General features: G+C 36.7%; 1 protein-coding gene and 1 pseudogene across 4 annotated transcripts in view; both read left to right on the top strand.

Annotated features, from left to right (window-relative positions):
• Positions 1-23392, top strand: part of SSH2 (slingshot protein phosphatase 2) — a 238609-nt gene that overhangs the window by 22184 nt on the left and 193033 nt on the right. The gene's annotated exons all lie outside the window — the stretch shown is intronic.
• Positions 5827-6475, top strand: LOC100856350 (annotated as a pseudogene).

Below are 23392 nucleotides of genomic sequence, written 5' to 3'. Positions count from 1 at the left end.
TCAGTTAGTTAAGGAGTTCCAGGATATAGGGTAATAAGACTAGTTCCTTTGACAAGCATAACAGAGCTTGTATATTTGAAGCACTATTGTCTAGTTCCTAAAGAAGGTAGGCAACATGCTTGTGCAAATGATACAGTATTCACTTAGCATCTTTGGAACCTCTTTTTTGGCTTTGCCTTCAATTCTTTTAAATATCTCCAAGGGTAGCAAATCTTCCTTTGAAGGTAAATTTGATTTTTGGCAATTGCCAGAAAAATTTGTATCCATATCTGATGATTATTAATTCACCAAACCAAAACATCTTAATTGAGTATCTTTCATATTTCAGGCCCTTGGGGTACAAGAATGTCTGAAATAATCTGTCCCTGCCTTCAGAGCTGTGGGACAATATTTGGTGCATAATCTTGGGGCCGATAGCACATCTGTGCTTGTCTGACTTGTTCAAGAGTTTTGGCAGAGAGATAACAGGGAAGGGAGCCCTAAGCCCTGGAGCCTAATTCACAAAATTAATAATTTCAGTCAAAGAAAGAAAGGCAAAAGGGGCATCTGGGTGGCTCAGTCTGTTAGGCATCCGACTCAGTATTGGCTCAGGTCATGATCTCAGAGTTGTGAAATCGAGCCACCCCACCCCCACCACACACCATCCGACTCTGCACTGGGCATGGAGCCTGCTTAAGAGTCTCTCTCCCTCTACTTCTGCCCCTTCTCTCTCCCCACCTCACTGCTGTCCCTCCCTCCTTCCCTCCCTTTCTTCCTCTTTAATAAAAAGAAAAGGAAGGAAGGAAGGAAGGAAGGAAGGAAGGAAGGAAGGAAGGAAGGAAGGAAGGAAAGAGAGAGAGAGAGAGAGAGAGAGAGAGAAGAAAGAAAGAAAGAAAGAAAGAAAGAAAGAAAGAAAGAAAGAAAGAAGAAAATAGATTTGTCTACCAGATAGTAAGATAAATTTTTATGAATCAGGAACTGGCTTAAGCATTGTTTCCAAGCAGATAGTCCCAAAATGTTTCAAATAGCAGGATATCATAGAACCTCTCAAAATGACTATTTGGAAAGAATGTTCATTTAAAAATATACCTTCTGTTTTATTAGTTAAAAAAGAGACTTTCATTGCTTTATTATTTTATATGTTTAGGTTGAATTCTTTATTTTTGCCTTGAGAGACATTTTCAAAAAGTATTCACCATGTAAATTAATATAGATTTTGTCTATTGATTCCAACCACTTACTTACCTTTTTTTTTTGGGGGCGGGGGGAGTGGACGGTTAAACAAGACAGTCTTTTTTCCCAGCAAATTTGAGGGGGAGGGAGGGAGCACGAGGTAGTAAAACTGAAATATTTTTAAGCTGATCCATCTCAGAGACAGTAGTTAAAATTAGATACTTGCCTCCCCCTAAAGATGTTAAATGATAGATACAGCTTTCAGAATGAAAAGAACAAATTATTGAGGTTGTTTTTAGGGGAACAGGAAGTGGATGGTAGACAAGGTGAATTTGTAATTTATTATCTAAACCAGGAAAATAATGAGAATCAAAGTCATCATTTCATTGTACAACAGATGTTAACTGGAATGTGCAAATGAACCTAGTGATAGAACTAGAATTTATCTTGATATTATTAGGTGAGTTTTTCACTGAGGGGGAAAATAGTTTATTTGTAATTTGTTCCCATTATATTATTTTGAAACCACCTCACCTAAGTTAGTTATTTCTTTCTCTGTTTTCTCTTAGAATTTTATACACGCACATATATAGCATTATATTGAGGTTATTTATTTAAGGGTCAGCCTGCCTCAGAGGTCAGGAGCTTTTCTTGTTCATTTCTGTGACCCCCTTAGTATCTGGAATATAAAAAAATATGTAATAAATATATGACAGTGAAGGAATGTTAATCTTATTTAATTATAGACTTCCTAATTACTAAATAAAACTGTTCTGGAGCTGATGATTTTACCTAACCAACTTGAATGTATTGCTTGTATTTTATAGTATTAAATAGGTAGAGAATGAATATTTAAATTTATAGGCTGTGTTTTACATTTGTTTTATTTTTTTTATTTATTTATTTATTTATTTATTTTTTTGTTTTACATTTGTTATAGAGAAAATATAAAGACTGGGAATGAAATGACATATAATTAAACTCATGAAAAAGACCATTTAGAATTAACCAGCAGTAAAGTGGATAGGAGTGTGGTTGAACTGACTTTATGAACAGAAGAATAGAATGTCCAGAGACAAGACAGTATGACCATTTGTAGAAATACAGGTGATTTGATTTGACTGGAGTGGAGAGTATATCAGGATGGAATATGGAGGGAGATGAGGTATAAGAGGCCAGATCATCAGGAGCCTCAAATGATAGGTTAGGAGATTGAATTTTATCCTGAAAATCATGAGAACATATTGAAGAATTTTAAGCAAAAGAGTAATGTGATCAGATTTTACACTTTAGAAAGGTAGCTATCTGAAAATATATTGGAGGGAAGTCAGAGATATAATTAGTAAATTGACGGGCAGAGGGAAGAACGTGTATGAATGTGAATACGTGTTTCAGGTCTGGGCAGCTGGTTAGAGAGTAGTGATATTCATCTAGCTAAAGAGTAGAGGGTCCATTAGAGGGTAGGATGGGGATGTGCCTCTTGAGTTAGAGATATATTTGAAACAACCAAGGGAAATTCCTAAGTTGGATAGATATATTTGTTGCTCAGCAAGGAGATCTAGCTGGAGACAGAGAAAGTGATCGTGACTACTTATTGAATTTTTGTTTAAATGTGTAAATAATTTCTAAATATCTGTGGTAAATTCTTTATATTATATGATTTATTCCTATAAATAGTTACCATTACTCCCACTTTACAGATTAGGAAACCAGAATCCAAGGCTATACAGTAAGTGGCAGAGTCACTTGTTGACTCTAAGGCCAGATCAAAACCATGAGTATGTGATTGAGTGATTAGGATGAATGTATAGGTTGGAGATTAAGTGGAGAACTGAGAGGTCACTAAGATACTAAATGAGTGAAGCACTAAAAGTGGACTTTTGAGGAACTTGGACATTTGAGAGGCTAGTAGAGGAAGAAGATCTTGCAGATAAGACTGGAAAAGAAAATCAAGAGTAATGTTATTCAAATTATGTTCCTCAATTAATTTGTCATATAACATGGTTCTTTAAAGGGGAAGGAAGGGTTCTAGAGTCAAGTAAGTTTGGGAAACACTGCAGAACTCCATCTTGTAGAGTTAGAATGAACACCAGTATTGATATGAGAAATCTGAGAAATCTTATAGTAAGGAAACCTGTTTGACTTAATACCACATTTCCCAAACCATTTGATCATAAGCTTCATCCCTCTTCCCCTCTTTTTTTGTGCATACATCGCATTGACATCCCGAAACTGAAGAATTCAAGTTGAGTGTGGCATCACAGACTATAAGCAAAGAGGGAATTTCAGGAAGGAAGTGGTCACTGTTGGATCATATGTCTTAGAGAGGTCAACAGAGTAGAACGGGTAGGCACTTGTTGACTTTGGAAGTTAGGACACTAGTGACCTATGTGAGAGCAGTTATGGTGGAGTGGGTAATCAGAAGACCATTGTATTGCAGCAGGTTAAAATATAAATGAGTGGTAAGGAAGGGGAGGAAGCAAGCAGAGATCTTTCTTTCTTTCTTTCATTCTCTCTTTTTCTTTTCTTTTTATTGAAATTCAATTAATTAACATATAATTAATTGTATGGTTTCAGAGATAGAGGTCAGTGATTCATCTGTCTTATATAATACCCAGTGCTCATTGCATCATATGCCCTCTTAATGTCCATCACCCAGTTACCCCATTTCCCTACCCACTTCCCCTCCAGTGACCCTCAGTTTGTTTCCTGTGATTAAGAGTTTCTTATGGTTTATCACCCTCTCTGATTTCATCTTGTTTTATTTTTTTTGTCTCTTCCCTATGATCCTCTGTTTTGTTTCTTAAATTCCACATATGAGTAAGATCATATGATAATTATCTTTCTCTAGTTAACTTATTTCACTTAGCATAATGCTCTCTAGTTCCACCCATGTCGTTGGAAATGGCAAGATTTCATTTTTTGTGATGGCTGAGTAGTATTCCATTGGATATATGCCCCACACCTTTATCCATTCATCTGTTGAGGGACATCAGTGCTCTTTCCATAGTTTGGCTATTCTGGACATAGCTGCTATAAACATTGTGGTGCAGGTGCCCTTTCGGATCATTACATTTGTATCTTTGGAGTAAATACCTAGTAGTGCAATTGCTGGGTCATAGGGTAGCTCTGTTTTCAATTATTCAAGGGACCTCCATACTGTTTTCCACAGTGGCTGCACTAGTTTTACCAACAGTGTAAGAGGGTTCCCCTTTCAAGCAGAGACTGTTCTTTCCAAAACCTTGTCTCTGAAGGAGAGGAGAAGAAAGTAACTAGAGAGTGTGGGATGAAAGAAGGGCCCTTTTGTGTTATTTGGGAGAGATTTGAGAATATTTCTCTGCTGAGAGGAAGGAGTCCTTTGGCAAGAAGAGGGGTCAAGATATGGTAGGGAAGAGGAGATGGGAGGAGGGAGGTTCCAGAGGACAGATGGGGAGATTAGCTTTAGAGTGGAGTCATTACACTGAGTTCTAATACAGTAATACCCTTAGGAGCTTCTTTTTCAAGTAGGAATGTGCTCTTGGTATTTGTGTTTGTGTCTACATTTTATAGCTTTAATGGATCCTCTTCCTTATTGTCAGCTGTCACTTCCTGCTTCCTCTATAGTAGTTCTTTACTTCCACTAATTTGCTGCTTTGTATCCTCTTCCAACTAGAAAACCAGGAAATCAAGCTTCACAGAGTTGAATAGGAAGTAACAGTAAAGGGCAGCCTCAGCCATTTAGCGCTGCCTTCAGCCCAGGGCATGATCCTGGAGACCCGGGATCGAGTCCCATGTAGGGGTCTCTGCATGGAACCTGCTTCTCCCTCTGCCTGTGTCTCTGCCTCTCTCTCTCTCTCTCTCTCTCATGAATAAATAAAATCTTTTTTTAAAAAAAGGAAGTAACAGTAAATAAACTGAAGGTCTAAAAAGCATGCTACTCTCTACCACCAAGGGATGAGTTTATAAGCTTTGGGACGTATCTTTTCTGTAGAATCCCTTTTTTTAGGTGAGGTGTTAGGGTGGAGCTGCTTTCAAATTTCTACATTAAAAAAAATATATTTTATTTATTTATTCATTCATGAGAGAGACAGAGAGAGAGGCAGAGACATAGGCAGAGGGAGAAGCAGACTCCCTGCAGGAAGCCTGATGCAGGACATCCCCGGACCCTGGGATCACAACCTGAGCCAAAGGCAGACGTTCAACCACTGAACCACCCAGGAGCCCCTCAAATTTCTACATTTAATTTTTTTTTTAATTTTTTTTGTATTTATTTATGATAGTCACACAGAGAGAGAGAGGCAGAGGCACAGGCAGAGGGAGAAGCAGGCTCCATGCACCGGGAGCCCGACGTGGGATTCGATCCCCGGTGTCGAGGATTGCACCTTGGGCCAAAGGCAGGTGCTAAACCGCTGCGCCACCCAGGGATCCCCAAATTTCTACATTTAACAGATAGAAATACTAGATAAAGACTTCTAGGAAGTCTTTTTTTTTATATAATATATATTTACTATTGAAAATGTCTACTATCTCCTTATATCTCAGCTTTTTTAAATTCTAAAAGCCATTTTTTTCATTTTAGAAAGAAGCTTCTTGATGGGGCCTCTGGATGGCTCAGTCAGTTAAATTCTTAGTGTGAGGTAGGAACCAACTTCTTTCATTTGCATGTGGCTATCCTTTTGTCTCAGCACCATTTATTTGCTTGAAAAACTAGACTCGTTCTTCCCCCGAGCGGCCTGAGGTGACCTTCGGAGATGGTTCGCTACTCGCTGGACCCAGAAAACCCTACAAAATCATGCAAGTCGAGAGATTCAAATCTTCGAGTTCACTTTAAGAACACACGTGAAACTGCCCAGGCCATCAAGGGTATGCATATTCGAAAAGCCACCAAGTATCTGAAAGATGTCACTTTGCAGAAGCAGTGTGTGCCATTCCGTCGCTACAATGGTGGAGTTGGTAGGTGTGCGCAGGCCAAACAGTGGGGCTGGACACAGGGTCGGTGGCCCAAGAGGAGTGCTGAATTTTTACTGCACATGCTTAAAAATGCGGAGAGTAATGCTGAACTTAAAAGGGTTTAGATGTAGATTCTCTGGTCATTGAGCACATCCAGGTGAATAAAGCCCCCAAGATGTGACATAGAACCTACAGGGCTCATGGCCGGATTAATACATACATGAGTTCTCCCTGCCACATTGAGATGATTCTTACTGAAAAGGAGCAGATTGTTCCTAAACCAGAAGAGGAGGTTGCAGAAGAAAAAGATATCCCAGAAGAAACTGAAGAAACAAAAACTTATGGCCCGGGAGTAAATTCTGCATAGAATAAATGCAAATTAAAAAAAAAAAAAAAAAAAAGAAAAACTAGACTCAATTTTTATATAAAACTATTCACTCTTTTAAGCTAGAAGGATGGAAGTTACCTATGAAAGTATATGAATTATTTCAATTTTCTTTCTTTATAATTACTTTTTCTACTACTTACGTGGTTAAGATTGCTGCTAAGAAAAAAAAAGATTGCTGCTAAGACTATAGAAATTTAAACCATCAAAATATTGGGTTTGTAAAAATTACTAGATTTTTATTTTGCATTCATAAAGATCCTACCCCAAAGAGTTACCTAATTTCCAAGTTGTCTCTGCCATAGAACTGAATCTTATTTATAAAGCTCCAACTCTTGTTTCTTGGATTTTGGAGGGAAAGGAATACACTTAATGTCTGATTCTTTTCAAAGTTCTTTCTAATCATTCTGTGGAACCATGAGGACTTCCCACTCTTGAGCTTCATGGAGGTAGGCTTTTTCTTGCTGGTATCTATCAGTTTCTATGGTGAGGTCAAGTGCAATGTCTAATTACAATTTCCTTCATTAACTTTACACATACTAACCTATAAAGCTATTATGCATTTTATAAGATTATACTAATTCTTATAAAAGGTAAGGAAGGAAATGTTTTCTTCACATTAAATTACAAAGCTGAAAATACTTCTTTTTTTCCTAAAATTATTATTTAGTAATAGAATCTCCTAACCTCCAGTATAGATGACCATTTGAAAATAGGTCTTATTCCCTGTGCTACCGTGACCAGAAAGTTCTTCTCTCCAAAGAGAAAGAAGTAAGAATAATGAACATTTACTGAGCACTTACTCTTTGCCAGGCACTGAGCTCTTTATAAGTATGTTGTCCTTACAACAACCTTCTGAGAATAGGTATTGTTATCACCCATATTTTACAAATGAGGAAATTGAGGGACCCATAAAGGGTAGAACAGAGTCAGAATCCAGGCAGTTGACTTCAGAGCCTTAACAGTTCATGCCAAAGATTGGCCTACCTTATTTTTCTTGTCTTATTAAACTCCAGTCTTGAATTCCATATCATTTTTGGTGGGCCTAGGAAAGAGGATCTAGGAAATACACTCCAAATGCCTTGTATTTGTTGGTTTTTCTACTAAAGCCCAAGCTTATTCTCCATTAATCCTCATTAAACAATTCCATAATAATATCCCAAATGTACAAAAGTCTCCATTTGTGCTCCAAGACTTTTTTTTTTCCCTCCCTCCCTCTCTCCCCAAGACTTTTTTTTTATATTTGTAAATATATTTTATGGTTATAGCTTGATTTTATAATATTAATTAATTACTGCTCCTGGTTATTATACATTAAGTGTTACTGAAATATCCATAGGAATATTATCAAGTAAAACAGGTGGCTTCAGAGTAACACAAATTACACGGTGTGAGAGAAATAATATTGGCCTGATAAGAGAACCATTCATCTGGCTTTGCTACCATATAACTCTCTGGCCTTGGCCAGTCTCCTCATCTATCTGGCCCTAGTTTTCTCATCTGAGAAATAAGAGTTGAATGATTCCCTAAGGTTCTGTTCAGTTTTAGCATTCAGAGGTACTGTATACTCTTGGTAAAGTATCTTCAGGCCCATGGATAGAAGTTGAAGGAGTACTATAATTGGGTTTTATTCCTTGGGATTTTTTTTTTTTTTTTTTTTATTCCTTGGGATTTTATGGTAATTACTGGCAGGCAGGCAGAATAGGATGAGAGATAATTCTGTTAATTGATATCTGGATCCATGGAGTAGAAATTAGAAATCCCTTCCCTACACAGGAAGTATGATTTACATGCTGTGTCTTAGAAATGTAGTTTTAGATGCTCTTAGTGTTTTATTAGGATTTGGCCGAAGATTGTAAAAGGCTTGAATAAATTTTCTAAAGAGTTAATAATACATTAGTGACTAAAATTAGAATTTTTAAAACTTGGTTTTATTTATTTATTTATTTATTTATTTTTTATTTTTTTTTATTTTTTATTGGTGTTCAATTTACTAACATACAGAATAACACCCAGTGCCCGTCACCCATTCACTCCCACCCCCCGCCCTCCTCCCCTTCTACCACCCCTAGTTCGTTTCCCAGAGTTAGCAGTCTTTACGTTCTGTCTCCCTTTCTGATATTTCCCACACGTTTCTTCTCCCTTCCCTTATATTCCCTTTCACTATTATTTATATTCCCCAAATGAATGAGAACATATAATGTTTGTCCTTGTCCGACTGACTTACTTCACTCAGCATAATACCCTCCAGAAAACTTGGTTTTAAAATAATTCTTAAAAATGGACCTTTTGGTACAGTGGTAAGAATAGGAAGAGAGATGTGGGATGAAGGATAATTTAGGATCCAGATTTAGTTTCGGCCTGGGAAACTGACAGTGGCTTCTAGAATATGCTTCCTTGTTTATTTTTCAGTATGCTGTAACCAATAAACCCTTAATAATAATAGTAATTGGGGCTTCTGGGTGGCTCAGTCGGCTCAGGTCATGAACCCAGGGTCCTGAGATCGAGCCCCACATCAGGCTGCCTGCACAGTGGGGAGCCTGCTTCTCCCTCTGTCTCTGCCTGATGCTCTTCTTCTTGTGTGCGTGCACGCTCTCTCTCTGTCAAATAAATAAATAAATAAATAAATAAATAAATAAATAAATAAATAAATAAATAATATTAAAAAATAATAATAGTAACTACCATTCTTACATACTGTGCATGGTAGCTTTGACAAGAGATCTGTAAATCTATATGAAACCTATTGAAAGATATAAAAGAAAACCCAAGTAAAGGAATATTCCTTAAAGAGAAGACTTAATATTGCAAAGATACTATTTCTAACCAAATTAATTTATACCTTTTGTAAAATGTAATTTTATTTATTAAATTTTTTAGAGTATGCTGTATGCCCATCATGGGGCTTGAACTCATTACCCTGAGATCAAGAGTTACATACTCTACCTACTGGGAGCTGCTCCTAGTTTATATCCAGTCAGTATCCAATAGGCTTTCTCTTGGAACTTGATAAGCTGATTCTAAAATTTATGTAGGGGATGCCTGGGTGGCTCAGCAGTTGAGTGTCTGCCTTTGGTTCAGGGCGTGAATCCGGAGTCCCGGGATGGAGTCCCACATCGGCTTCCCTGCTTGGAGCCTGCTTTTCCCTCTGCCTGTGTCTCTGTTTCTCTCTCTCTCTCTCTCTCTCTCTCTCTGTGTGTATGTGTGTGTCTCTCATTAATAAATAAAATCTTTAAGGGACTCCTGAGTGGCTGAGCAGTTGAATGTCTGCCCTTGGCTCCGGGTATGATCCTGGTGCAGGGGTTGAGTCCCACATAGGCTTCCTGCGAGGAGCCTGCTTCTCTTCCTGTCTGTGTCGCTGCCTCTCTCTTTCATGAATAAATAAATAAAATATTTTAAAAAATAAATAAATAAGCAAAATCTTTGAAAAAATAAAAATTTATGTGGAAGAGAAAATGCTCAAGCATTTAAAATATTTTAAAATAAGAGAGTGAGAGAAGATGTACTCTAGCAGATATCAAAATGTATTATAAACCATTACTAAAGCAATATAGATTAATGGAACAGATACAGATCTACGTATATATTTGGATAGAAATGATGTTTCAAACCAGGGGGATAGGAAGAACTACAGCTGGAGTTGGTAATAAGCTTTCTAAAAGGTAAAAAAGTAGAGCCCCACGTTACCCCTATCTCAAAAATAAATCCCAGATGGATTATAGGCCTAAACATTTTTTAAATACATAAAGTTATTAGAAGAAAGATATAGGAAAGTATATTTATGATGTTGTGAAAGGAAAGATATTAAGTCACAAAACACAAAAACCTAAAAAAATGAATAAATTTGACTATATCAAAATGTAAATTCTAATATGAGATAGCATAATTACATTAAAAAAGCAATAATTGAGAAATATTTATAATATATATAGCAAATGCTTTATATTAATGATATAAAAAGAATTCCTATAAATAATGTAAAAATACTTAAAAGGAAAAATAAACAAATTCATAGAAGAGGGAATAAAAATGACCAATAAGAAAATATGTTCAATTTCATCAGTAATTAGAGAAATTTAAAAATAAGATAAAATTTTCACTCATTGGGTTAGGAAAAATATTTAATGTGAAAAATATCCAGTATGATGAGGAAATAGGGAAAGATATTTTCATAAACAGTTGGTAGACATATAAATTGGTACAGGTGCTTTGGAGGGAAATTTGGCAGTATCTATTAAAATTTAAAATACTTGTGCCTCATGACTCAGCAGGCCCTTTTCTTGGTATCTACCCTAGAAAAACTTCTTATATGTAACAGAAGCATCTGCCACAGAATGATTGTTGTAGTATTGTTGGTAATAGCAAAACAAGACAAAACAAAACCAAAAACCCTAAATATCCATTAATAGGGCACTGAGGGGGGCACTTGATGGGATGAGCACTGGGTATTATTCTATATGTTGGCAAATTGAACACCAATAAAAAATAAATTTATAAAAAAAATCAACATTGAAGACATTTGAGAAATCTTTATCATCTCTGCAGAGATGCCTTCAAATGTGTAATGGCTGTGTTGATGCTTTTTTTTTTAATTTTCATTTTTCTGGAATAAATTCCCAGGAGTGCTAAATAATAATAATAATAATAGGGGAATGCTTAAATAAACTCTGGAACACTATGCAGTGCTAAAGGGTGGGATAAACCTGTATGTAGGTAGGTTGAGTCCAGTCTTGTTCATTCTCTAGACTCTAAAGGTCAGTTGATAAATCCTTAATGATTTCAAATGTGTTATGTTCATTTGATGGTAATGATAGTAAGAGAAAGTAACATGGCATATCAAAATAGATTTACTGGAAAAAAGGCAGTGAACTTTTTATTTTTATTTTTTTATTTATTTTATTTATTTATGAGAGACACACAGAGAGAGAGAGAGAGAGAGAGAGAAGGAGGCAGAGACACAGGCAGAAGGAGAAGTAGGCTCCATGCAGGAAACTGGACGTGGCTCTGATCCCCTGTCTCCTGGATCAGGCCCTGGGCTGAATGCGGCGCTAAACCGCTGAGCCACTGGGGATGCCTGGCAGTGAACTTTTTAAGGGATTTTGGCATGTGTGCCAGATTGCTTCCTAGGAATCTGGGAGGTTGTTTTGTTGACATTTCTAGCAGTAATGGCAGTGAGTGTGCCCCAAACATCATTTTCCAAAAATTAAAAATTATATTCTCATTTTAGTAAAAATTAAGAAAATGCATTGTATAGCTATTCAGGTGACAGGCAGATTTGATAGCTATGAACTAAGCTATGTATGTATGTCCTGGAAGCCCCCAGCTATTGAATTCCATAACCAAACTTCATGCTCTACATCTTGAGAAGCCAATGATGTAATCTAATCTAAGTGGAGGTGTTTAATGTTTTTTTCTCATTGAAGGCTTTAAATGTTTGAGTTTTTAGGGAATTTCAAGTTCTAATTTCATCTCCCTGGTTTACTTTTCATAAATATATTGTTATTAACAATGATATTGGGAAAATAAGAGCTGTAGATGGTTTACGATTTCCTAATTCCATTTAATATAAGAATTTTATGTCTCTTTCTCATTTTAAAACCATTTTACTATTAGATACTATAAGTTCTAGTTTCTAGTCTTAAACTAAAAAAAAGGTTTAGGTGCACCTGGGTGGCTCAGTTGATAGGTGTCCCACTCTTGAATTTGGCTCAGGTCATGACATCAGGGTTCTCTCTCTCTCTCTCTCTCTCCTCCCCTCCCTCCCCGCATTCACTTGCACTTAATAAATAAATAAAAATTTAAGAATTCAGATTAATAAAATACTGTGAGGGCTATGCTGAACAGTTCTGCAGGCAGGATTCTTCCTGAGAGCCTCTGGTGTAAAGGAAAGAATGCTGGACCAGAAATGAAAGTCCTAGGTCTGGCATTAACTAGATGAGCAGTCTTGAACAGATCATTAGAACTCTCTCAACCTCAGTTCCCTCATCTGTGTAAGCTGAACTAAATCCATTTGTAATGATCCTTTCAGTTTCTGAGAATTATTTTCTTTTATGTTAAGAAGCTTATTAAAAAAAAAAAAAAGAAGAAGAAGCTTATAGTCTGGTGGCAGCAAACTATTTTCTGTCTCATTATTTCACTCCCAGGCAGTTGCTGTTTTACCTGTGTCACTAGCTTAGCAAGATTAGGACATAAATTGGAGGAGGCAAGGGATTCTGTGATACTTTGTGGAATTATGCTAGTTTTATTCATTAGATTGGCCAGAGTAACTTTGGCTCATGCAAGACTTATTGAGGAGAAGCTAGGATAGAAAATGTAATGTGTAAAATTATTTTACTTTAAATAACTTCACTTCAAAATCTGGGAAAAGAAACTTCCTCTGAGAGTATTACTCCTTTGTACATATTAATTACTTCTCACAAAAGCTCAGTCAAGAAGGAAGGTGATAACTAGCTCCATTTTACAGTTACAAGTGGGAAAGTTCTCAACATTTACGAATTAAGTGGGCTGAGTTAATAGCACAATTATGGACTCCAGGATGAAGCCTGCATTCCATTTTGCCCCTCTAGAGTATTCATCCTGCTGCCTCTACCCAGACAGAATGCACATGTGTACTCTCCTCACATTTCCATATATATGTATCTTTGTATCTTTGAACCACGCCTGATTCAAACACCTCTCCTCCACAAAGCCATCCCTAATGCTTGAGCAGAAAGGATTTTTCTGTCTCACTATTTAACCAATCTTATAATTATTTTTTCCTTCTAGTACTAAATTGAAGGCTACTTATGGGTGGAATCCACACTAGATTTAGCCTTACATATTGTGCGGCAGAGTATCCTTTGTAATAGGCACTCACAGTGATGTGTGATGGCTGGCTAGTCAGGTGCATATTGGACGGATGGATGGATAGATGGATGAATAAATGACTAGTGGGGTGTTTTTCCTAGCAGCATGTGCATAAGTATATTATGGCTTTGCACTTGGTCTGCGTTTTATTTTTTATTTGATCATCAAGAACAAATTATTTTGTAACATTAAGTTTTTTAAAAAACATCCTTCATTTTTCTAACATCTTTAGGTGTCAAAACTTAGAATATCCAACATTCTATTTATGGCATTACTTACACCAGCTTTATTTTCATGGGCCTTGATTGGGACTTGGAAACAATGCATCTTGTTTTGATAACATTCTGATGGGCCAGAGGCCTCAAAAGGATGTCACATGCTGTTGGAGCAGATGTAACAAAGAAAATGACAGACAGTTGATTCTCTTTGTTTCAAGTAGTGTCTCTCACTCTCACTCTTTCTCTCATTAGGTTTAGTTTAATTCTGGAAGTATTTGTTAGCTTTAAGGACAAGTTATAATTTCCTTCCTCATATTTATTAAATCACAATAGCACCTAGTAGATACTTGACAAATATTGACATAAATGAACAGTGGAAAGCACTGTGACAAAGTAGGAACAGCATGCACTTCTGAATAAGAAAACCTATTTTGAATATTGATTCTGACTCTTATACTCATCTTGGTAAATTACTTGAGTCCTATACCCTTATTTGTAATATGGAAATGATAATAATTGTGGATTTTTAATACTTTTAGTTTTAAATATTCATCAACATACATTCTGATTTCTTTTTGTTTGGGAAGCATAGTCATCATATTTTAATTCTTAGACTTTTTTTGGAATTTTAAAGCTAGAAAAAAAAAAAAACCCAAAACCCAGATACTTCTGCACATATTTTAAAAAATAAATAGTATAGACATGAAGTTTAGGGGACATTCATGTAATTTAGCCACCACTTTGTACAATTTATATAATTATGAAAAATAACACCAAATGCTGTGCTTAAGATCTCCTATGATGACATCAGAAAATAAGCCAATCAGACTTTTCAATTGTTTACTTGCTGCTTTGAGCTTATTTTTCTGCCTAATCATAATTTATGTAGCTCAGATGATTGAGATCATGAGTATCATATATTTCTCCAGTTGCTTTCTAAAAATCTTTACTTGTCTATTTATTAATTCTACAGATATATATTGAGTATCTATTATGTGTCACCTACTGTGGTAGGGCAATAAATACGTACTAATGAATAAAGCAGACATAGTTCCTTCTCTCACAAAGCTTACTCTACATAGCAGTGAAAATTAAGTGTGTACATGAATTTTTAATTACAAGCTGGTAATTCTACGACTGAAACAAATAGGAAGCAGTGCTTAGATTGGAGGTCAGGAAAGGCCTCCTGAAGAAGTCAAACTTCATGAGCTTTGGAGAATGAGTAGGAGCCACTGTCCCAGGAAGACAAGGGAGAGAGTAGTCTCCATAAAGGGAATGGCATATACAGAGGTTCTGAGGTGGAGAGAGTTTGGCATGTTTGAGAATCAGGAAGGCCAGTGTGGCTGGATCAACACAGTGGGGCAAACAAGGAAACTAGAGAGGTACACAATGGCCAGATTATGTGAGGCTTTAGAAGTTTAGATCCCATAGAACATAGAAGTTTAGATCCCACCCTCCCACCCCCAGAGATATGGAGAAACCACTGAAAGGTTTTCAACAGAGTGTGACCATATTTCTGCTTTCATGGAGCCTGCTTCTCCCTCTGCCTGTGTCTCTGCCTCTCTCTCTCTCTCTCTCTCTGTCTATCATGAATGAATAAATAAAAAATTTAAAAAAATTTCTGCTTTCAAAAGATGGCTTTTGGTTTCTTTTAATTTTTTTTTAAGATTTTATTTGTTTATTCATGAGCGACACAGAGAGAGAGAGAGACAGAGACACAGGCAGAGGGAGAAGCAGGCTCCATGCAGGGAGCCCGACCTGGGACTCGATGCTGCGTCTCCAGGATCACACCCTGGGCCGAAGGTGGTGCTAAACTGCTGGGCCACCCGGGCTGCCCTTTTTAGAGAACAGACTGAGAGATAGGGTAGAAACAGGCCGGCCAGTAGGGAGGCTATGGCAGCTGAGACAAGAAGTGGGTAGATTTGAGGTAGAACCTCTTCCTGATAAGTGGCATAGAGGATTGAGGCAAAGGAATATGTCAAACATGACCGGCTTTTTTAAATAAATAAATAAATAAATAAATAAATAAATAAATAAATAAATAAATAAATAAATAAATAAGTAAGTAAGTAAGTAAGTAAATAAATAAAGTTATTTATTTATTTGAAAGAGAGAGAGAGAGCTTGAGGGAGAGAGAATCTCAAGCAGACTGTGCTGAGTTGAGTGTGAAGCCTAACATGGGGCTTGATTCACGACCCTGAGATTAGGCCTGAGCCAAAATCAAGGGTGGTTTAACTGACCGTGCCACCCAGGTGCTCCTCCAGCTTTCTGATTATAGCAGCTGAGGTGTATGTTTGCACCATTTTCTAAGATAAGGAATTCTAGGCTGGAGCAGATTTGGGGGAGGGAGTGGGAGTTCAACTGGGGAGTCTACCCATGAGTGTGAGACCCCCCATACAGATGACAAATAATTGAATATGAGTCTGCACCTTAAAGGAGAGTTTTGGGGCTAGGAATATACATTTGGGAATCATCAGTGAGCAGTTGATATTTGAAGTCCTGTGACTAATGAGATCACTTGGCAGGGGAAAGTTAGAAAGAAAAGAAAGCTTAAGACCAAGTCCTTTTTCTTTTGAGAGTCTGCAGCATTCTAGTTAACTTAATTTTTTGGCCCAGTTACATGCTTTCTGACAATCAGAATTCTGCATCTCAGTGTTCTCTTTTCACAACTCATAAAGCTAATAAATAAAACAAACCCAATGATGATGTTTTTTTTTTTTAGTTAAAAGAGTCTGAAAATTCCTTTTAATTAAATATCTTTCTTAGAATATTCATAAGCGTTTCTGGAAAGCAGCCATTATTTTGAACACTTCTCTTTAGAGGGAGTATAGATATGGAAAGTGGAAGAAACTGGGCCAAATATGAAATCTCTGGAGAACTTTTCCTAGAAACTTTTTTTTTTTTTTAAGATTTTATTTATTTATTCATGATAGTCACAGAGAGAGAGAGAGAGAGAGGCAGAGACACAGGCAGAGGGAGAAGCAGGCTCCATGCACCGGGAGCCCGATGTGGGATTCGATCCCGGGTCTCCAGGATCGCACCCTGGGCCAAAGGCAGGCGCCAAACCGCTGCGCCACCCAGGGATCCCTAGAAACTTGTTTATAAATTAGTCCATCTGTGTTCTTGTCAATAACCTCTTATAAAACCAGAATATAAGGGGATGGAGTGGGGAGAACCTTCCCTTGAATTAAGTTTCCAATTATTTTTAATTTGCTTTACTCTGGTCACAGGTCTTATACTAATAGTAGAAGTTGATTGATGTTTGCCTTGGTAGATAAAGATGAAAAAGCCCAACTTTTCTTCTCTGATATGTGACCTTGGTTCTTCTTTCTTTTTTAAATGTATTTCTTGTCTCTATGTATTTGTTTCATATGTTTCTTTAAAAGTTTTTGAGCTAGTTACACATTTTAAAGACTATTTTTAAAATTATGTTTCTACTCCATTCTACTCCATTTCATTTCTCTTGGGTTTTTTTAAGGTAACCCATTAGTAAGTATGGATATTTTTGTTTTGCTTCTATGTTGGCTTGCTTGCTTTTTCTTTTTAACCCTGTAGCTCTGAAACTTACCAGAATTATTTAACTTTTTTCTTTCAAACATGAAGTATTTCAGACATTACTTGTACTTTACTGTGCCATAAAATTACCTTTCAGGCTACCAAGAATTTTCCTATGCTACTGTAAGCCCTCCTATGCTCCACATCAGCATGTTAAAAGAACACTAGCCCACCCGCCTTCTTTAGTTGTTCCTTACCCACCTCCCTGTATGTAAGTATCATTCAGCATTTTTGGATGGGAGGGCAATTTGGCCTTTCTTTTTCCATGTAGGATCTACGCATAAGAATACACACCTATTTTTATTGTTGCTATGTATTGTTTATTGAATGGGAGCCAAGACTTCATGCTAATGTTGTACTGCGTGGTTATGTCCAGTGAGTACTAATAGTCACCAGTTCCAATTGTGTGATATTAAAACAACCTTAAAGATGTAATTCTCGGGATGCCTGGGTAGCTCAGTGGTTGAGCATCTGCCTTTGGCTCAAGGCATGATCCCAGGGTCCTGGGATCAAGTCCCACGTTGGGCTGCCCACCAGGAGCCTGCTTCTCCCTTTGCCTATGTCTCTGCCTCTCTCTGTGTGTCTCTCATGAATAAATAAATAAAATCTTAAAAAAATACATAACTCTTGAAAAGTTTTCAAGAATTAGACCTGGAATTAGTCTGAAACCAATGTTTACATAATTCAAAAGAAATTAATTTACCTTTCTATAACTTTTAACAACCCAAAGCAAGCATGTCTAATAGACCACTGCTTTCTATCACTGTTTTTCTGTTTTAAAAAAATGATTCAGACTTATTAAAGGATTTGGCTGAAATAAGAGTCTCCCTGTGTTTTACTAAAATAGTCATTTTAGTGTGCTATAATTTAGCTATTTACCTGTTGGACATTTGGGTTTCATTATATATAATTCTATAGGGAACATTGTTTTTTAAGATTTATTTATTCATTTATGATAGAGAGAGAGAGAGAGAGGCAGAGACACAGGGAGAGGGAGAAGCAGGCTCCATGCCGGGAGCCCAATGTGGGACTCGATCCCGGGACTCCAGGATCACGCCCTGGGCCAAAGGCAGGCGCTAAACCGCTGAGCCACTCAGGGATCCCCCTATAGGGAACATTTTGTACATAAATCTTTGTATACATCTCTGATTGTCTTTTTAAAATGAATTCTGAAATTTACTGAGTTTAGGATAATGAGCATTATTTTTTTTAAGATTTTATTTATTCCTAAGAGACAGGAGAGGGAGAAGCAGGCTCCTTGCAGGGAACCTGGACCCGTGATCACGTCCTCAGCTAAAGACAGACGCTCAACTGCTGAGCCACCCAGGCATCCTAGGATAATAAGCATTTATTTATTTATTTATTTATTTATTTATTTATTTATTTATTTAGGATACAATGTCATATTACTTTTCAGAAAAATTTTACCATATTACACTCAGAGCTATTGGTGTGCAAGTTCCTGTTCTTCTTTTCTTTAATAGTTTTAGAAATGTTTATAGTCTCTTAATTTTGCCAGCCTGAAGGATGAAAATTGTATCCTTTCTATTTTACAGTTTTTATTAACTAATGGAGTAGGACATGTTTATTCTCTGATTTCTTTTTTAAAAAATCAAATGAATCAGAAAGCACTAGTGTAGATAGAGTAGTATATCTTTATACTGGTGTGAAAAAGATTGCTTGCAAATGGCTGCAAGGGAGTATATTTTCAAATCCTGTTATCTTGAGAGAATAGGTATAAACTTTCAATTCTGCTAGAATATCTCAAGCTCTACCCAGAGTTCCGTACAACATTAACATTCTGGATCCAGTATTCCAGAACATAAATTTGCCAGTTCTCTGAAAACACTGGAACACAAATGGAAAATTCAATAGCCCTTCTTTAGTGACTTGCTTATGATCCACCAATAGGCAAAATGCAGCAGGCAAGACTGCCAGCTGCTCTGCGTCTGCAAACATTTGTGCAGAACTAATTTTAATAGCAGATGTTGGGAATATTTAAAAAAAAAAAAAAGAAAAAGCAACTCTCCTCTGAGAAAGTCAGACCTATCCCGTGACTTCTTAGATGCTCCATAACCCTGTTAGCCAGAGTTTCGTTCCTAAAATTCCATATTTTGCTTCCCTTCTTTCTCATGTGAGAAGTTTTAGAAATGCTGAAGGGAATCTCACAACTTCAGAAAGCCTTTATACTACCTCAGTTTACCCCATATTTTGTTGTCATATTTAGAAGCCTGTATATAATTAGGGTTTACCTATGGAAGATCCTATTTTGACCTTTGGGGAATGCCCAGACTTCATTTATCCATTATAAGAAAGACTATTTCTTCATTTTCTATTGAGATAGAAGTTACAGGTAATGAAGAGAAATTTTAAGGGGAAACTATTATTTTTATCAAATGGACAATGAAGATGTAATTCCAGCAGGAATTTGCTAAATCAGTGTCTGAATGATGGCATGTATGGATTTGGGGTTTTAGACACCAATATTCCATGTCATTAAAGGAGTTCACACAGGTCCAGATAGGTGCCTGCCTCTATGACATGTCAGTATCCTCACTCAGACATGTCGGAGTTTAATCAAATTTGTTTTTTTCTGGGGTTTGTTTATGCTGAAAGGATAAGTAAATTATTTCATTGTTATTATTTGATTTTTAAGTCTTCTTCCTCCTTCTGTTTCCCAGCCATGCTATTCTCCTCTTCACATACAACTAATTAACTAATATTATTAGTTTTCTGTGACTCTTTCTACACATACTATATGCTTATGTAGATAAGCAGTGTGTGTGTGTGTGTGTGTGTGTGTGTGTGTGTATGCCTTTCTGCTCTTTTACTTTAATGGTACCACATTATACACAATACTTTTGCTTTTTTCCACCTAGTCCAACTTAGAAATATTCCATATTGGGATTCCTGGGTGGCTCAGCGGTTGAGTATCAAGCCCCACATTGGGCTCCCTGCTCAGTGGGGAGTCTGCTTCTCTCTGCCCCTCCCTCCTGTTCTGCTCTCTCTTGCTGTCTCTCGAATAAATAAAATCTTTAAAAAAGAATATAAAAACTAGCTAAAGACTGGGAGAAATGTTTGTCAAATATGTCTAACAAAGTTATTTGTATACAGAATATGTAAAGAATTCTTACAACTAAATAGGAAGATGAGAATAAAAAGTAGACAAAAGATTTGGATAGACCCTTCACCAAGAAAAGATATAGATAACAAATAAGCACATGAAAATATGCAGCCAGGTGTACTATTTATTGAAGGAAAGATAAATAAAGCACAGATCATTATATAACATTAAAAGATGAAAACACTCCTTTCTGAATTTTTGCCCCAATTGTAAACTACTAATTTAGTCAACGCTTTGAGGGCAAGGACAATGTCTTTATAGATAGGATTCAATAAATGTTTAAACTTGGTGCATTGTGAATGAGTTTAAAATCATGATGCTATTTAAAATGCCAAACATTAATGTTTTAAAAAGTGCAGAGCAGTATTTAGGACAATAGCAAGTTGAATAAATGAACTTAAGAGTTCTGTAATTGCCTTGAACCATCTGTGGCAACAAGGAAATAATATAGAATGCTGAATTAGAGTTACTGGCCATCACTGAAAAGTAACCATTACTGAAAATAATCATTTAGTATTTTCATTGCCATTTTTACTTACATAAAGAAAAATATTTTAAAGTCATCGCTGGTCAGCTAACTATATGACCTCTATTCCTTGTCAGGTTTGGTTTTTAAGGGTGAACCGAACTCTTGGGTCACATCCTAACTTTACATCTACTTAAAATAAAGCTATACTTTTCCTTTGGCCCAGCAACTGTGTTTCTAGAAATTTATTGTAATTATGTGAAATGATATTTTTCTTATTTATTGCAGCATTTATTCTAATAATAAAAGCTTGGATGCTGGTTAATTAATCATGATACATCTATGCAATGAAATCCTACCTAGGAAGAATAAAAACAAGGGAGCTCTTTATGTATTAATATGGAATATTTCTCTTTTTTTTTATGATTTTATTTATTTATTTATTCATGAGAGACCCAGAGAGACAGAGACAGAGACATAGGCAAAGGGAGAAGTAGGCTCCTCTAGGGGAGCCTGACCTAGGACTCGATCCCGGGACTCCAGGATCATATACTGAGCTGAAGGCAGATTTTGTTGAAATATATTTCATGATTTTTTTTCTTTTATGGTGCGTGTGTTTTGTACCATTAAGAGATCTTTGCTGAACCCATTGCCACAAAGATTTTCTCCTGTATTCTAGAAGTTACACCATTTTATTTTATTTTATTTTATTTTATTTTTTATTTTTTGGTAACTATTCTCTTATTTCCTGCTGGGATCTACTATTTGTTTAGCACATCAGTTAGAGGGCAAGTGAAAGGAAGTAAATTAAATTTACTAATCAAATGTTATTTTTTTTTAATTTTTATTTATTTATGATAGTCTCACAGAGAGAGAGAGAGGCAGAGACACAGGCAGAGGTAGAAGCAGGCTCCATGCACCGGGAGCCCGATGTGGGATTCGATCCTGGGTCTCCAGGATCGCGCCCTGGGCCAAAGGCAGGCGCCAAACCGCTGCGCCACCCAGGGATCCCTCAAATGTTATTTTTTTAGTGCCTTCATAAAAGATATTTTCTGATTACTTTATGCTTATATAGGTGCTCTTAAACACATACATATCTAAAACAGAAGTTTCATGAAACAATTCTTCCTCTTCCTTTATGCAGTGTACTCTGATATTTTCTTTTCTATTCAGTTAAAAAAAAAAAAAAGCTATGTTGCTGCAAACTACTAAATTGATTTCACAAGCTATTCGTGGCTCTCAGCCTGCAGTGTGAAGAAATGAGTAGATGCTAGTTGATTACCACATTCAGGGGAGACTTTGAAAAACTGTGGTTTGTTGCAGTGGGGCTCCTGAGAAATGAAGATGGTGTCTGCTTTTTGAGATTACCAGCTGTCCGTTGGCCAAGTGGGACAGGGAATATAACTACACATTCCTCCCAAACACACCAAAACTTTCAAAATTTCAAAGGAAGTGCTAACTTCCTTCATAAGATTCTATAGTGTCGGAAAGGACAACACTTCTTTACTTATTCTCAAAATTATTAGGCCTATTATAGATTTACGAGTAAGTGGGAAATAACTAGCTAAGGAATTTTGTCAAATGTTAATGCTAAGGGCAGCTCAGGTGGCTCAGTGGTTTAGCGCCGCCTTCAGCCCAGGGCCTGATCCTGGAGACTTGGGAGTCCCACGTCAGGCTCCCTGCATGGAGCTTGCTTCTCCCTCTGCCTGTGTCTCTGCATCTCTCTCTTTCTTTGTGCCTCTCATAAATAAATAAATAAAATCTTTTTAAAAAATGTTAATGCTAAAACATACACAGAAACCTGAAAAACTATTTCAATAAGAAGATTAGAAAGTATCTTCATTTGATTATTTGGAACTGAGGAAACTGGGTATACTTAGTGGTATTACTTGACTAGGTATAAATTATGAACAGTCCTTGGAGAGAGGACTTTTATGAGCCCTAACCACAAGTGATCTTTTTTGTCAAAATATGAAACTGTTTCTTATCCTTTAAGCAGACAATTCGTAGTTTCAAATCACAAGAAGGAACTACCTATTCATTTCTGTTTGCAGTTAGTTGAGGATTAGAGAAAGAAAGACATTGGAAATTGGAAACTAGACACTTTTCATCAGAGGAAGTTTTATTCTGTGACACTATATAGTCTGTTTTCTACTCAGTTTGGATCTAAAAGTTGGGTTTCGGTAGTGGATGTTTTGTTTTCTAACTCCCAGTGGAAGTGTAACTATTAGGGTGATTTTTACTTTGGATCTTTCTAACCACCTTCCTTTGACAAATCCACATGAGCCAATGGCAGTGATCTGAACTTACAGACAGTAAGTTCCAGATTTAAAGTATCTGGAGGGTGTAGGGTTCCATTGCATTTCCTGATGAGTTGGTCCCCTTCCTAATGGAATTATCTTGTTGTGGCAAAGGGATGAGAGTAAATTATATATATATATATTTTTTTTTTTTTGAGAGAGAGAGAGAGAGAAAACATGCACACATGTGCATGCAGTGGTGCAGGGGAGAAGGAGAGAGAGAGAATCCCAAGCAGGCTCTATGCCTAGTGAGGCCCCATACGGGGCTTGACCTCATGACCTTGTGATCATGACCCGAGCCAAAATCAAGAGTTCTATGCTTAACCAACTGAGCCACCTGGGAGCCGTACATTTTTGTATTTTAAATGATAATTTTCTGAGATGCACATGGCTTCATTACCAACCAATAATACCAGT

The sequence above is a fragment of the Canis lupus genome, chromosome 9, assembly GCF_011100685.1.
Source record: "Canis lupus familiaris isolate Mischka breed German Shepherd chromosome 9, alternate assembly UU_Cfam_GSD_1.0, whole genome shotgun sequence".
Lineage (NCBI taxonomy): Eukaryota > Metazoa > Chordata > Mammalia > Carnivora > Canidae > Canis > Canis lupus.
The sequence above is the reverse complement of the archived record's forward strand: the minus strand, read 5'-3'. Positions and strand labels throughout refer to the sequence as shown.